The 16,767-nt window shown below is 38.5% G+C and overlaps 1 long non-coding RNA gene across 2 annotated transcripts; it reads right to left on the reverse strand.

Moving 5' to 3' along the window:
• Positions 1 to 12,464: 12,464 nt before the first annotated feature.
• Positions 12,465 to 14,914, reverse strand: LOC307118495. Of its 2 annotated transcripts, XR_013815551.1 has the most exons (4): positions 14,279 to 14,914; positions 14,105 to 14,164; positions 12,684 to 12,806; positions 12,465 to 12,590 (listed from the first exon to the last, which is right to left on the reverse strand). It is a non-coding gene; the product is annotated as an uncharacterized lncRNA (long non-coding RNA). The 2 variants fall into 2 exon arrangements; XR_013815552.1 differs by having other exon boundaries at positions 14,105 to 14,914.
• Between the last annotated feature and the right edge of the window lie 1,853 nt (positions 14,915 to 16,767).

The following is a 16,767-nucleotide window of genomic DNA, read 5'->3' on the forward strand; positions in this document are numbered from 1 at the left end:
ATGCAGTGACTTTGTTTTTCCACAATCTGGCAATGCACAACATTTTGCACTCGTCAAAGGCATGTTTATCGCTTAGTTGCTCAATCCAGTGTTAGCATCACATATGTTACTTACCTACTATTTGTCATGCACAAATCAGTTGGTGGGGTAACAGTGGTAACGTTATAGAAGTAGGCGTTGATCTTCTTTCCGTTCATTTTTTACTTAATTTAACTCATTTAACTCCTCTTAACCTGCGCCCCTATTTTTGAGAATTTTCTGAAAACAACATACCCAAATAAAAATGTCTGCAGCTCTTAAACCCTATGGTCTATATTCATAAATCTTGTATTATTTGAAACTAGACACTTGAAATTGTGTTACCCAAGAGTCATAGGAGTCATAGTAGTATAGGAACAGAGTAAAACAAGGTAAAATATACATATAAGTGACGTTTTATTTAATTGAAATTCACTTATTCAAACAATGCTTGAATCTGAATGGTTGATGAATGTTCTAAGGTGTGCAGTTATTTTTATAGAAACGCACGGCTAAAGTAGTTCCAGGCAGGTCTTGACTGCATTACGTACATGTCCATATCGCGTTGCCAAATGATTTCAGTTATTCCAAAGGTCCTTACAGCCTACAACAGCAAAAGAAGCAACACACACGACACATAAAACATGACATTTTAAAGTAGAAAGACTGAAATGGTTATTTCTGCTAAAATATATTTGTAATAATTTTATTATATTACATTATATTGCTGCTGAATGCTTAAATCTAATGCTTGAATCATGCCATAGCCAGAAGAGGTCCCGTGGTGCAAAGAGCCCGTGAGGCATCGGAAGAGGAGAGCCAGGTGAAAGAGGTCGGGCTTGCATCCCAGGTTCGATGGACGAAGTGGGACCAGGCACAGAAGCGAATGATGTCGTGGAAGGGACTGTGGCAGACCGATCAAGGCAAGATGTGTTATGGGCTGCCCCCATCACTAAAACACACGAGCACACACACTCTCACACACGCTCAATCAGCTGTAATGTTATTTGTTGACTTTTAGCCTCTGATTTGAACGCTCTGTTAAAGGGGCGTGTCTGTGAGACTTCAGTGTAAACGCCCACTGCTGTGATTGGATAACATCTTTGCATATGAAATAAATATTATATGTGGAACTCTCTCGAAAACTTTTCACACGTTTTTATTATTACAGCTGTCGAGATTAACGAATCATGAAAAGTGTTGATTATAGCATTATATTTAGATCTACTCCTGTCACATGAAAGCTGCAGCGATGACGATCATATATTGATAAGCGAGCCAAAGGATGACAGGAAATGAATTGCCATTAAATATTTTGAATGTGTTAAACTGAACAAATTAATTGCATATGTTAACACATTAATTTTGACAGCCCTAATTATATTATGTTATATTATATTATGATACCGGGCTGTTGAATGCTTGAATCTGATTGGTTGATGAATGGCTAAAGTAGTTCCAGGCAGCCTACAACAGCAAAAGAACCAAAAAACATGACAAATAAAGCATGACATTTTAAAGTAGAAAGACTGAATGGTTCTTTCTTGCAAAACATATTCCAATAATATATAGGAATAATAAATCTTTTTTAAAGTGAAAAAACTTTCAGCATTCAGTGATATGTTTTCTCTGCAATGTGTCTGTATAGCAGCAAATCCAGGAGTGTGTCCACACAGACGTTATACAGCAGAAGAGTGTATCTGGAGACATTTTGAGTCGTGTGCTGATGACAGTGTCTGTGCCAGGAATGAGAAATGCTGCAGCAATGGATGTGGACTTCAGTGTATGGCTCCAGTTACAGGTATTATATTATATTGCTGTTGAATGCTTGAATCTGATTGGCCAAAACTCATGATAAATAAAGAGTGAAATTTTAAAGTAGAAAGACTGAAATGGTTCTTTCTTGTAAAACATGCCATAGCCAGAAGAGGTCCCGTCGTGCAAAGAGTCCGTGAGGCAGCAGAAGAGGAGCGCCAGGTGAAAGAGATTGGGCTTGCATCCCAGGTTCAATGGGCACAGTGGGACCAGGCACAGGAGCGACCTATGTCGTGGAAGGGACTGTGGCAGACCGACAAAGGCAAGATGTGTTATAGGCTGCCCTCGTCACTAAAACACACGTGCACACACGCGGGCACACACACACACACACACGCTCAATCAGCTGTAATGTTATACATGAGGGTTGACTTTTAGCCTCTGATTTGAACGCTCTGTTTGAAGTGGCGTGTCTGCTGTGAGACTTCAGTTTAAACGTCCACTGCTGCGATTGGATAACCTCTCGGTTACGCATGTTACTCTTGTCATGAACTGGATTTTTTTAATTATTTTGTAATGTTTCCTGGGGTGCGCTTATGTTAGTATGGTTTTTACATAAAAAATTGTCATAATTAAAAAAAAATAAAAGCGATTTTAGCCTCTGATTTGAACGCTCTATTTTAACGGCCATGTCTGCTGTGAGACTTCAGTGTAAACGCCCACTGCTGTGATTGGATAACATCTTTGCATATGAAATAAATATTACATGTGGAACTCTCTCGAAAACTTTTCGCACGTTTTTACTTTTACAGCTGTCGAGATTAACGAATCATGAAAAGTGTTGATTATAGCATTATATTTTGATCTACTCCTGTCACATGAAAGCTGCAGCGATGACGATCATATATTGTAAAGCGAGCCAAAGGCTGACAGGAAATTAATTGCCATTAAATAGTTTGAATGTGTTAAACTGAAAAAAATTATTGCATACGTTAACGCGTTAATTTTGACAGCCCTAATTTTATATTATATTATATTAATTATATTATATTATATTATATTATATTATATTATATTATATTATATTATATTATATTATATTATATTATATTATATTATATTATATTTATTATATTATATTATATTATATTATATTATATTATATTATCATGATACAGGGCTGTTGAATGCTTGAATCTGATTGGTTGATGAATGGCTAAAGTAGTTCCAGGCAGCCTACAACAGCAAAAGAACCAAAACTCATGGCAAATAAAGCATGACATTTTAAAGTAGAAAGACTGAAATGGTTCTTTCTTGTAAAACATATTCCAATAATATATAGGAATAATAAATCTTGTTTACAGTGAAAAAACTTTCAGCATTCAGTGATATGTTTTCTCTGTCATGTGTCTGTATAGCAGCAAATCCAGGAGTGTGTCCACACAGACGTTATACAGCAGAAGACTGTACCTGGATACGTTTTGAGTCGTGTGCTGATGACAGTGACTGTGCCAGGAATGAGAAATGCTGCAGCAATGGATGTGGACTTCAGTGTATGGCTCCAGATACAGGTATTAAATTATATTGCTATTGAATGCTTGAATCTGATTGGCCAAAACCCATGACAAATAAAGCGTGACATTTTAAAGTAGAAAGACTAAAATGGTTCTTTCTTGTAAAACATGCCATAGCCAGAAGAGGTCCCGTCGTGCAAAGAGTCCGTGAGGCAGCAGAAGAGGAGCGCCAGGTGAAAGAGATCGGGCTTGCATCCCAAGTTCGATGGACACAGTGGGACCAGTCACAGGAGCGACCGCTGTCGTGGAAAGGACTGTGGCAGACCGACCAAGGCAAGATGTGTTAGGGCTGCCCTCTAAAACACACGTGCACACAAACTCTCACTCTCTCACACACACACACTCAATCAGCTGTAATGTTATACATGAGGGTTGACTTTTAGCCTCTGATTTGAACGCTCTGTTTGAAGGGGCGTGTCTGCTGTGAGACTTCAGTGTAAATGTCCACTGCTGTAATTGGATAACTTCTCGTTTATGCATGTAACCCTTGTGCCCTGAATGAGGAAACGGAGACGCCACGTCGGAGTACAGACGAATAGGAATCTCGCTCGTGAGAGCCAATCTACCTCGAGTGTAACTAAACAAGCCAATGCACATTGGTATGCAATGATTGCACCAGGTGCTCATGTCATGCAGCGCATGTATAAATGAGACAAAGGTGATTGCATCTAATTAGCTTTTTGCTGGGGAGCCGAGTAGGTAGACTGGCACCCCAGCAGGGTACAGAGGACATGGCGAAGGCACGTGGCGTTTCCGTGACCTCCTTCAGGGAATGAGGGTTACATACGTAACCGAGACGTTCCCATTCAGTCGGTCACTCTCAACGCCACTTTGGAGTACCGACGAATGGGAATCCCTACCAAAACGCAATGGCCTCTGCCCCCTTCCAGTGCACAGTGTGAGCCACCTGAGCTCTCTTAACTGATCAGACGGGGTTCACACCGAGAAGTCCATCATTGCAGTTCCGCATGAGTGGCTCAGTGACCGCTCAGTGACTTATTGGATGACACTGGGAAAGCGTGCCCTGGTTGGAAGGGAACGCTGTGGAACCCACATCGTACCCCGAAGGAGTTATGTGGAGTACAATGCTGAGCCGTAGCCCGCAACTGAGAGCCCCCAGCTCTACAGATGTATGACAGCGAGGCGCCACGTGCCAGCACCCAGGAGGATGCAACACTTCTAGTAGAGTGTGCTCGCACCCTGAGCGGACAGGGCACACCTTGTGCTTCCTCTTAATGGAGGCCAGCGCAGCCAACAGCAAAGTCTTCATAGACAGAATCTTTAGCTCTCCTGACTGCAAAGGCTCAAATGGGGCATTCTGAAGTGCTCGGAGCACCAGAGCAAGATCCCAAGAGGGTATTGAGGGAGGTCGAGCAGGATTTAACTGTCTCCAGAAGCTTCTGACCCTCACTCCGATGCATGAATGCTGCAGCGATGACGATCATATATTGTAAAGCTAGCCAAAGGATGACAGGAAATTAACTGCCATTAAATATTTTTAATGTGTTAAACATTATTTTGCAACATTTAGTTAAAAATTAGTTGCATACATTCATTTTGACAGCCCTAATATTATATTATATTATGATACAGGGCTGTTGAATGCTTGAATCTGATTTGTTGATGAACAGCTAAAGTAGTTCCAGGCAGGTCTTGACCGCATTACGTACATGTCCATATAACTTCACCAAATTATTTCAGTTATTTCAAAGGTCCTTACAGCATACAACAACAAAATAACCAAAACCAATGACAAATAAAGCATGACATTTTTAAGTAGAAAGACTGAAATGGTTCTTTCTTGTAAAACATAATATATAGGAATAATAAATATTGTTTTACAATGAAAAACTAAAGTAGAAAGACTGAAATAGTTATTTCTTGTAAAACCTATTCCAATAATATACACGTACAACTTCCCCAAAAAATTTTTACAGTGAAAAAGACACTCGGCAATATGTTTTGTCATTTCATGTGTCTGTAAAGCAGTAAATCCAGGAGTGTGTCCAGGCAGACGTTATAAAGCATCAATTTGTGGCCGGATACGTTTTGTGTCGTGTGCCGACGACAGTGACTGTGCCAAAAATGAGAAATGCTGCAGCAATGGATGTGGACTTCAGTGTATGGCTCCAGTTCCAGGTATTGTATTATATTTATTATAGTAACGCTTCGAAGGTTCCAAAGAAGAAGATGAATAGAATATACAGGGTTTATTAGACTGATTCAAAGCCAATATGCGGAACAGCGTGAACACAATCAATGCCGGACACTGAAGTGAGCACAATGAGAAACTTAAATGCACAGTGATGAGAAAATGACAGACAGCTGCTATGATTAATAAGTGTCCGTGACAACAGATTAATGGCAGGAAACTTGAACAAAGGATCCCACTGGTCAAAGTTATGTCCAAAAGACGTCTTTGTCACAAAAGGCGTGTTGAAAAGACGTCCACTGAGGAGCCAGAATGAAAGTTATAACGTCTGTTTTTGACGTGTTCTGCACTTTCAATATAGACGTTCATGAAACTTCCGTACAAGGTTAAAAACCCAAATGTGGTCATTGTGGACATATTTTCATTATCATTTAAAGCCTCATTTAGACCATTTATACTTTTTAAGTATAAAAATTAAAACTCATGTTTATTCCAATGTGGTTTCCATTTGTAATTGCAAAGCAACAAACTAACAGTGTGTTTGACCAAAATTAAAAGAAAATAAGAGAAACTCTGCTCATGGAAGAAGGAAGAAGACGGGGTCAGCGTAACTGAGACTGCACTTGATTTGATCTCACGATCCTCAAAACTGTAAGACGCTCAGGCACGTTCAAAACTCAAAACATTCACACAATAACATGTAACGTTGCTCTTCAAACTCAATATCTCTCTCTCTAGACAGCAGCGTGTGTCCACAGGCGTTTGCAGTCCCAGTCGTGGTCTCTCTCCCCTCTCTCTCTCCCGACAGCGGCTTTTATGGTCTCTCCACGCCAATTACTGGAATGAGACACAGGTGTTAGCGATCTGCAGTTATACCCCTTTTCCACCAAGGCAGTGCTAGAGCTAGATCGGAGCCAGAGCCTAGTTTCAAATCGGTTCTTTGTGTTTCCACACCCATAGCCCCAGCTCCGAGCCAGGAAAAGTGGTTCTTAAGTAGCACCAAAACATTGCTGGGCTAGAACAGGGCTAGAAGTAAGAACCGATTACGCCAGGCGCTGGGGGCGGGGTCAACAAGACCAACACAAACTTGAGATCCGCCATTGTTGAAATAGCAGCTAATGGAGCTAACAGCTGCTGCTCGTTTGTAATCTCCGTCCATACAAATTGCGGCGAACTGCATGAATGCGTTGGATTCGCTGTTTTCGTTGTGTTTTGATGCCGATGTAGGATCGTAAAGCCATGTGAATCAATAGTAACAACGTTTGCATTGTTGATGGAAGGCTTGTTCGCAGCGGTGCTGTGCAGAGACCGATCGCCGTATGATAACAAGTCCAGCGAGAGCATATGACTCCTTATGCTTTTGATTTACTCATGCGTTTTTTTTATATTATACGTGGATCGGTCTGCGCAGCGCCGATGCATCTTGCAAGCCTGGTGTGTTTGTGTTTCACGCTGCCCGGGATTGGCAGGTTTTCACAACAAAACCTGCCCAATTGCTAATCAAAACAAGCGTTTCAGGGGGGCTTCTACGGTAAAAATCACAATTTGAGGGTAAAATTAGTTTTTTTGGCATGGTTGCCTACTAAAATTTGCATTCCCGGGGCTAAATATCACATAATTGGGGTCGCTTCAACCCGCGGACATGAAAAAACAGCCCGTGGCAAAACCGCAGACTTGGCAACACCTCGCTAGCGTTGCTGAGAGAGATGAGACGTATACAGTGACGTAAGACATGGCTCTGTTGTGGCTCTCAGCCCGTGGAAAAGCAAACGGTTCTTAGAAGGCTCCTCAGTCTAACCAACTATGAACTGGGACTAGCTCTGGCTCTGAACTAGCTCTAGCAGTGCCTTGGTGGAAAAGGGGTACCACTCACCGCTCGTCTCCGCGGTCCCTCTCTCCCGCTACAGACTTCGCAGAACCACGCCCCCTCCACCACAACATTTACACACAAAAAAAAAGAAAAGGAACAATACCATCCAGTGGCCACCTGTGAATGTATCTCTTGAATGTCAAGATCCCAATAGATAATTAAACACTTATGAAGGGAAGGTTAAAAGAAAAAAAGAATTAAAGTTTCACACAACCTTAATTGACACCATACAAATAATTAAACAAACAAAATCAAGCCCACCCAAATAAATAACCAACACCGCAATCCACACAAACAAGCAAAATAAAAATAAACCTTCCTGTTACAGTAGAAAATAGCCCTTGATGGTTAGGAAAATTGATAAACAATCTAAGGTGACAATAGCCACTCACAGTGTTCAAAACACAAAGAGAAAATAAAATGAAAACAAAAGAAACAAAATACAATAAAAATCCATCACAAAGGAAACATAACATCAAATGGTCTCAACACATACACACAAACACTCCACCACGCGTTCACGCAAGCGCTCACTCGAACACGCGCTCCGAAGAGGACGCGCTCACCAAGGAAGACGCGCTCACAAAGAGGCGCGCCACTCAGGTTGGTGCGATTGGGCATACACCCACACACACGATCGTGTGTACTTGAAGGAAACCTTGCGGGACGCAGTGACGAGCCACCGCACAGCAGCAAAAGAGCAGCAGACCGATTTCTATAAAATAGTTACCCACATTTGTAATTACATATAGAATCTAAAATTACATTCAGTAACAACTTTCCTGTAGCTCAAACTGTAGAGCATGGCGCTAGCAAAGCCAAGGTCATGGGTTCGATTCCCAGGGAAAGCATGAACTGACAAAATGTAAAATGTTAACCTTGAATGCAATGTAAGTCGCTTTGGATAAAAGCGTCTGCCAAATGCATAAATAAATAAATAAAATAACAAACGACTTCCAAAGTCACATAAAACCTACCTGCAGCAGAATCAATCGGCCCTCGGTAAGAGTGGTGAACAATCCACCAATACTGTCTGGATCACGCTAAATAAATAAGCCACCATTAATAAATGCCACTGCTAAAGTAAATAATGCGGCAACAATCATATGCAGTGACGTACCCCAAAATGCGTTGATGAGGTTGAACACCCTCAGGCCCAAAATGAGAGAGGATTTTCAGCCCTACAGGTCCACGGCGCTGAACGAGCACAATGCTTAACGCAAACCAGAATGCTCTCGAGATGCACCAGAGCAACACCTGCCTATCATGCCAGAGGAAAAAGTGAATGGGGAAATCACCGCATTTTTTAAGGGGCCGCGAGCTTAACTTCCGCCCAGCTCCATCCACTCACGCAACAGAGCTCACCTTCAGGGGGCACCCCATTACATTTACATCATGAGATAAACCAGATCTGAAGGAAAGACTCTCTGGCTCAGATGGGATTCAATCTAGGGACATTCTTTACACATTTCCCACTAAGACACTTAATATATCATAAATTATGTCTCTTACTAAAATATGTAGTGGAACACCCATGAAAGATCTACGTTATTTAAAAAATCCATTACATATTTGGACAATGGGCGGCACCATTTTGTTTGTGTCGATGACGATGATGTAGAATGGTTGCACCGATCGCGGCTACCTTAACTTCACCCCACTGTGTCGCAACAATGTCATCTGTTCAGCCTTTTCAATTTGAGCCAGAGCGCAAAATTTGTGAGAATGAAAACATTGAAGATGATGAATATGAATTATAAATATGAATGGTTTGAAGAGGCGAGAGTGGGGCAAAATAGATGGTGTGTCTGTGGCAATTGCTTGCCGATGTGAACCAATAGAGAGATTGCTGTAAGGATATGCAATTTCTCGCTGGACACACGACACCCATGACATGCATGACACACACACACGACGCGCACACATGACACGTGCACACACACACACACGCGGGCGCGCACACACACGACACACACACACACACACACGTAATGTAATACTCAGTAAAAGAAAAGGACACAGCGACCCCATAGACTTCACGGAGAAAAAGTGAAGTCACGAAGAAGCACTCACTTCCTGATGGCTGAGCGTACTGCGCAGCCTCACACTGAGCTTGATGACGTAGTGACATGAGCAACCTTCTTCTTCTTCTTCTTCTTCTTCTTCTTTTTTAACGGCGGTTGGCATCCAGCTTTTGGTGCATTACCGCCACCTTCTACTCCGGAGTGTGAATCAGATTCCAGTTCAAACGTCCACAAAAAAAAAACAAAAAAAAAAACACCACAAAAACTTCATTATTACCTACCCAAATTACTATATCCTGTGAAAAAGCCCTGTTTCCCTCAAAAAGTTTAACAGTTCTCTAACTTCAATTCTTGTTCTCATCTCCAGTACTGTTTTTAGATTTAAAGGTCCCGTTCTTCGTGTTTTTTTGAAGCTTTGATTGTGTTTACAGTGTGCAATATAACATGTGTTCATGTTTCGCGTGTAAAAAACCACAGTATTTTTCACACTATTTACTTATCTGTATACTGCTGTTTCCACTGTCCTAAAAACGGCTGGTGATTTCCTTGTTCTATGAAGTCCCTCCTTCAGAAACACGTAACGAGTTCTGATTGTGCAAGCGGTTCCTGTGCTGTGATTCGACCACAGCTTAGCGCACGTGAAAGCGGTTCCTGTGTTGTAATTTGACAGCAGCTTAGCGCACGTTGGAAAGGTCACGCCTCTTAACGGAGAGATGTATGCGTTCAATAATCTCTACAGCGTCCCTGGGAAAGCCAAACAAAGGTGATTTGACTCCTGGATGAAAATAACAGCGTCTCGATGACATGGCGATAAACACACTCAACGCAACAGTTCCTTTTCTCCACGCGACCGTCCGCTTCTCCATGTGGGACAGCAACAAGACCGCGCCCCCTTTTTCGCATTTCTTTGTGGGCGGAGGTTAGTCTGTTCTACTGCTCTACTGACGTAATTAAAGAAGGAAGTACCAGGATGTAGTCCAAGCCAGCCGTTCGCTGTAGGCTTTGAAAGGGAACTTCTGTTAAATAAAATATCTCGCTTGGCATTGAACTTTGAGCTTTATAATTTTACAGGTATTATTTATGCTCTAACAGCAACATTACACACTAACTAAAGTTTGAACAATGGAATCGCGAAGAAGGGGACCTTTAACTCTTGCACTCCTAATTTATTAAGATTATTTTTCATATTCTCTCGCTGTATCCCATATTTCCTACAATTAAAAATTACATGTTCTACTTATTCCTCTTCTTGACACTCTTCACACACACCTGACTGATGTTTCCCTACCATTTTTAATGATTTATTTAAAGCACAATGTCCCAACCTTAACCTTGTCAATACTACTTCCTCTCTTCTGTCTCCACTGTATACTCTGTTTACTTTGATATTTTTTTGGATATAATATAAATGTCTCCCCTTCTCCTCTTCATCCCACCTAACTTGCCACATTTGTTTAATTTTTTCCCAGATTATACATTTCATCTCTACTTTACTAATTTGTATTTGCATCTCAACATTTGTTTTCATTAATGCCTTTTTTGCCTCCTCATCAACTCTCTCACTGCCCTTTATTCCCACGTGCGCTGGTACCCACAAGAATTTAACCTGGCCTCCTTGTTTTATTATCCTTGTGAAAGATTGAAGTACTTCAAATAATATATATTGACGACTCTTGGATCTAAATGATCTTACACTGCATGAAAAAAGGTGTATCCGGACCAGGATACTCCTGTATACACTGCTGAAATTCGGAAGAATCCAGGAGTATACTGGCCGGATAGGTCAAATTCCATGGATCCGTATATGTCCGTATTCATCCGAAATGGTACCAAATCGGATGTATGTTGTGGCCGTATACTCCCATGCTACAGCCATTTGTTGCCATGGCAAATAATCCCATCAAGTTTTTCCCAGGAGACATTTTCACACCTCTAAACAGCTTTGCCTTCCACCCCCTATTGGTCCTTCATCTCAAACTGGATTGGTTGTTTTTTTTTAAACCACTCCCAAAACCCAGACTGCTATTGGAGGACAGGGCTCATTGAAAACCCAGTCAAGTGACTTTATTGGTTACTTCTAAGGCTAAGGATGGGCTAGGTTTTGTAGCATAGGGACTTGATTGGTTATAGGCCAGCTATGCAGATTTTGCTCATTAATATATAATATATATATATATAAAAAATAATCCCCTCTCCCTCCCAAAAGAAAAATACACACAAAACAATTTGAGAAAGTCTGAAATATTTATTAAAAAGGTATAAAAAAAAAAAAAAATTCTTAACAGCATTATAAATGAACATTAAAACAATGGTGAAACAAAAACAAGTGAACTAAATGTATTTAAAAGGGATGAAAATGTAAAGGAACAAATGTAAAAATATAAACAGTCCAAAGAACATAAATATACGTTAAAATGAATTGGTAAAGAAACAAAAAGGGAAAAAAAATGAACAAAATGCATTTAAAAGACAGATGTAAAGGAATAAAATACACAGTGAACATAAAAAGGAAAAGAATAAATATACAACTTAAACAATATAAAATGAGAACAATAAATTTATAAGACAAAAAAAGTGTATATAAAATATATTAAAATACATATAAATATTCCAAGTAAACAATATAACCAAATAAAAAGAACAAAGAGCATTATAAACATACATTAAAATTAATGGGGGAAAAGATAAGTGAACAAAATGTTTCTAAAGGAAGGCGGCGTAAGAGGAACAACAATACAAAACGTGGAGATCAAAAGCAACATGGACATCTAAAAAGGAACAAACATACAAAGTATACAATATAAAACGAGACAAAGAAATCTATAAATTAAAAAGTGTATATAAAATATATGTAAATACTCTATATATGGGAACCAATAAAAGTATAAGTATATAAACATAGGAATAAAGAAAATATAAAATGGAACAATTGAATATTAAAATTATAATTATAAAAGAATTGTGACCAACTCTAACACAATGTTGTTTGAGTTTTGAACATTTTTTCAAACTGCCGTGATGGGCTGGTGATGTGATGTGTAGTGTGGGTCAGTCTAGTCTGGTTTGTAGTAGCTAGCCTAACCATCCACACTGGCCTTCCATCAACAACAGCAGCATCTTCAGACATCTTGTCTATAGTTGCTGTCTTCCACAGGTTCTGTGTTGGTTTGTGCAACCCTGGACCTGGTCTCCAGCAACTGCAAAACATGACAGTAAATTAACCACTAAAACTCAGAGAGGAGTATAGTAACATTCTGGGGGGGAAAAGCTTAACCGGTTTCTTAACTTACCCGTCTCTTTCTCTGACGGTTCTGTGTGATGTTCTTCATAGTGTTTCTTTTCTGGGCCTTTTCAGACTGAGCCAAAGAATACTTCCTCAGCAAAGTCTCACAAAATAAAATACATCTTGCGACCTGCCAAATAATACATTAATAATATATAGTTAATGCCAATAAAAGTAAGTAAAACAATTCAATTAAAATGTATTTGTATAGCGCTTTTCACAATACATATTCAGGGTTTTTCCTGGGTCAAAAATGGTCTTCGGTGGTGGCTGACAGACATGGTCATCCATACACACACATACGCACGTTAAAAAAAAATACCCTACCCACTTGATCTGCAAGCGCAATACTGACAATAAATTTGAAATAAATTCAAAAAAAGTTTGTAACTTTTGCTTATTTTGATACCTTGATGTTTGTTTTTGTTCCTCATTTTTACACTATTTACTGATAATTGTTTTGGTATATAATCATATCAATATTAAAAAAATAGTATTAAAAAAATGAACAAATAGCCTAATTTTCTGCCATATACAATTTTCTGCCATATACAATCAGCTAGCTAACAACAAATTTGTTCTGGGTTCACCTCACTCCAGTCTAAACTAAATGATTTTAAGCTATTTATTTTACTACACATTGTCCACATAAATAAGCTGAAAGACTGTTGATAATTAAAAATAATTCTTACTATCCACTCTTGCTAAAGTGGGTAAGCACACTTGTGTTCTCATTTCAGGTGTTGTTCTGAGTAAATTATTAAACTGATTCGTGAGTTCAGTGTTGGACAGATCAGTTCCAACCAGTCGTTAAAATGATTCGGTTCAAAGGAGTCATAATGTGGCGAATCGGACATTAGCAGACGCGTTGTGTGTGAATCCCGTCTGTTAGAACATTGCGAAAGATTTGTCAACACACAGAAAACACTTCATAACCGGATAGGATTTGTTTCCTGTTTATTGAAAGTATGCTTTATGTCAGCTGGTCAGAGAATCAGTCAATGTTTTTTGAGCGCATTTCACACCCAGCGGTAATTAAAGGAAGACGTCTGATAGCGCCACGTGCAACATGGATTCGGTCTTCCGACCTTTTGATTTTGATTAACGTAAAATGTGAAACATTAGAAAGCTAAGAATGCTTATTTTGAAGACAGAGAGAGTGCGAGCGAGGGATGAGCTCACTGGTCGTTCTCTCTGTCACTCAGTTAACGCAAGCGCAGCAGTCATCTACTACATCAATCACAAATCACAATAACTCAACAAATAAGGCTTTGGCGGGACAAAAATTTGTTTTGGCGGCCGGCAAAACATTTTCAATGTAGAAAAAACCCTGATAGTGTTTCAAAGCAACTTCACAGAAAACGCATGCGTCTACATTACAGAAAAAAACAGAGAATATTAAAATAATGACAACATTTTTAAGATTACCTTTTACACATTCAGGGTCAACATCTGTAAAAGTTCTTCAGGATCATGGATCCAAAACTTCTGGATCATGAGGGGGGAAGAAACATGCACACACACAAATGAATATTAATTTGTTTGATAAAACATTAATATTAATTATCAACTTACGGACATGGACTTGCAAAACATACTCACCAGGCCCATACAAAAACTTCACAGTAGATCCAAAATCCTGGTTTGCCTATAATTCTTCAGAGTCCAAGGATGGTGGTTTCCTGTCCTCTCTGTTGAACAAGTGTACATGATCTCAGATTATTCATTCCAAAGCTCTGTTACATTTTATGACAAGCTTGATCTTAAAACTAGCTGACAGTAGGGATGGGCATTATGACCATATAATTATACATACATGAGAAATTTTATTTTACAATAACGATATCACCATATATATATATTTTGATGGATATTTTATTAAAATGCTACAGAATAATACTGCTTTAAAAGTCTTCACTGTATGATATTCAATTAATTAATATCACTTGATTCTAAAAGAAGCAGAAGGTCTTCTCTATTCTTTTGTTTTATTAAAATTATGACAAAGCTGCAGCCCCTTTAAGAACGGATGCACAGAATGACACGCATCCGGGTTTCCCCACGTTAACTTGAACTGTTTAACTTACTTAAGACATAACTGACTGTTTAAATCAAGTGAATACTCACATGACAAGGTTTCTGAGATAATTGTGTGCATTTTACAGAAAGATAATTGATTTCGGGATCGCCTGCTGTCTGAGAGAGGCTTATTTTAACACATGCATGTCCCGTTCATTATTCTACATTCATGCATGTTTCCTTGTCAAAATGTCAAAAAGTTTTAGTACAGTCAGTGCTGCGTTATTTACGCTATATTCCCATTCCGCAATATAAAACGGTAATGTTAACGTTTACAGCAAAATCACTAACAATAGTCAGTATCATCAGATCGCCATAACACCCAGCCCTAGCTTAACAGTATTACAACAAAACACAGAAACAGAATATGTAAGTTAATCACGATTAGCATATGACTTTAATGCACTAACGTTATATCTTGATAAGCAGTAGAAAAAATATAAAGGGGTTTACGTTACCTTCTGCCGTCTGCTGTCCGCCATTGAAACCTTAGTCTGTTCGTATTCATGTTTTTTCGTTCTCAGTCGACATCCCACAATCAAAATTCGTCCAAAATAAGATTTTAACAGGTTTAAAATGATCCATGCAATGCCATTAATGGACAGAAGAAGCCGTCCTGTTGAAGATTAGACGCCGCGATCGCGTCGCGTCCCCGCGAGCCACGAGCAACGACAACGGGTGTATAATTCAAACGGAAGGCGCGCACTGTCATTGGCCAGATTTCTGGATGACGTTCAGATTGACCAATCACGCTCAAAAGAACACGGAAAGACAGCAAATAGCCTGGCAAATATAGAAAAAAACCTGTTTTAAACAACAGTTAGAAAATGTGTATATTTATTTTTATTTGCTGTTATATTTAATTAATTGGTCAAATGGTGTTTTGTGGTGTGGGCAGAGGCTTGAAAGTTTCAACCTGGAGAGCAGTGCAGATTTGTACTCTTTAAAAACAATTATTGTTTGATATTTAGTTTGCTATATATTTTGTTATATTTGTATCCAGAATTGAATGTAAAACCAGTTTGAATGTAAAAATACACCTTCACTGTAAAACAGAAAATTAAAGTAAAATATCTTAATTTAAATAAGGAAAAATCTGTAAACTAATAGTGTTTTCTCTAAAACGTTTAATGTAAATTTCTGTGAAGTTTTTTAACTTTATTTGACTTAAGATATTTGACTTATTTTACGGTTTTTGTTTTGCAGCTGTAGCTGCTGTTTTTTTTAAGGTTTTTATTCTTACAGTGTAAATATAAAACTAATAAGATTTACTTTAAAAAGACAAAGAATAATGTTAAATTGTTAGTATGGACATAAACATAAACCTTTTATATAATGAGCTAAATATTGTATTACAGTTGTTAATTTACAGATATTGTTTGTAATTTTGCATGAATTTGTTATTTATGAAAACAGAAAAATAATACAGTGATGTTCCTGTATAAAAAAATGAGAATTACTGTAATTTGTCATTAATTATATAATCCTTAAAATAACAGTCAAGTTGTTTATTTAGATATTGTTTGTAATTTTACATTGTTTTAAACATAATTCAAAATTACAAGAAAATACTGTAAAAAAACTGACGTTTTTTTCTGTAAAATTAGGATTATTTTTATTGGTTGCCTTATTTTTATTGGTAACCTTATTGGTTGCACCTACATCTATTGTGAGTGGTGGATTTCAAACCTCAAAATGCCCCCCTTTTGCAGCGTGTTAAAGTTAAGAATCTTGGAGTGACACTTTTTGTTAACAGTTGCAGAGCTGAAAGATCTGCTTGTGTTTCTGTGTTTCTTGAGCAAGTGAATCCCTGCTCTTTTTTATTCCATATTTTTATTTTGAGCATATCAGTTTTTGGTGTTTTTAAAACAAACTTTTTCATTTTCCACATTTCATCTCCTTTTTATTTAATTCTATTATTGCCTACAATTTGTAAAACTTTGCAAAAATTGTTTGGGGATAGTCTAAAATGTTTGGTTAATTATCCTTTGTTAATTCCATTACATTTCTTT

This window comes from Gobio gobio (assembly GCF_949357685.1).
Source record: "Gobio gobio genome assembly, chromosome: 22".
Taxonomy (NCBI): Eukaryota; Metazoa; Chordata; class Actinopteri; order Cypriniformes; family Gobionidae; genus Gobio; species Gobio gobio.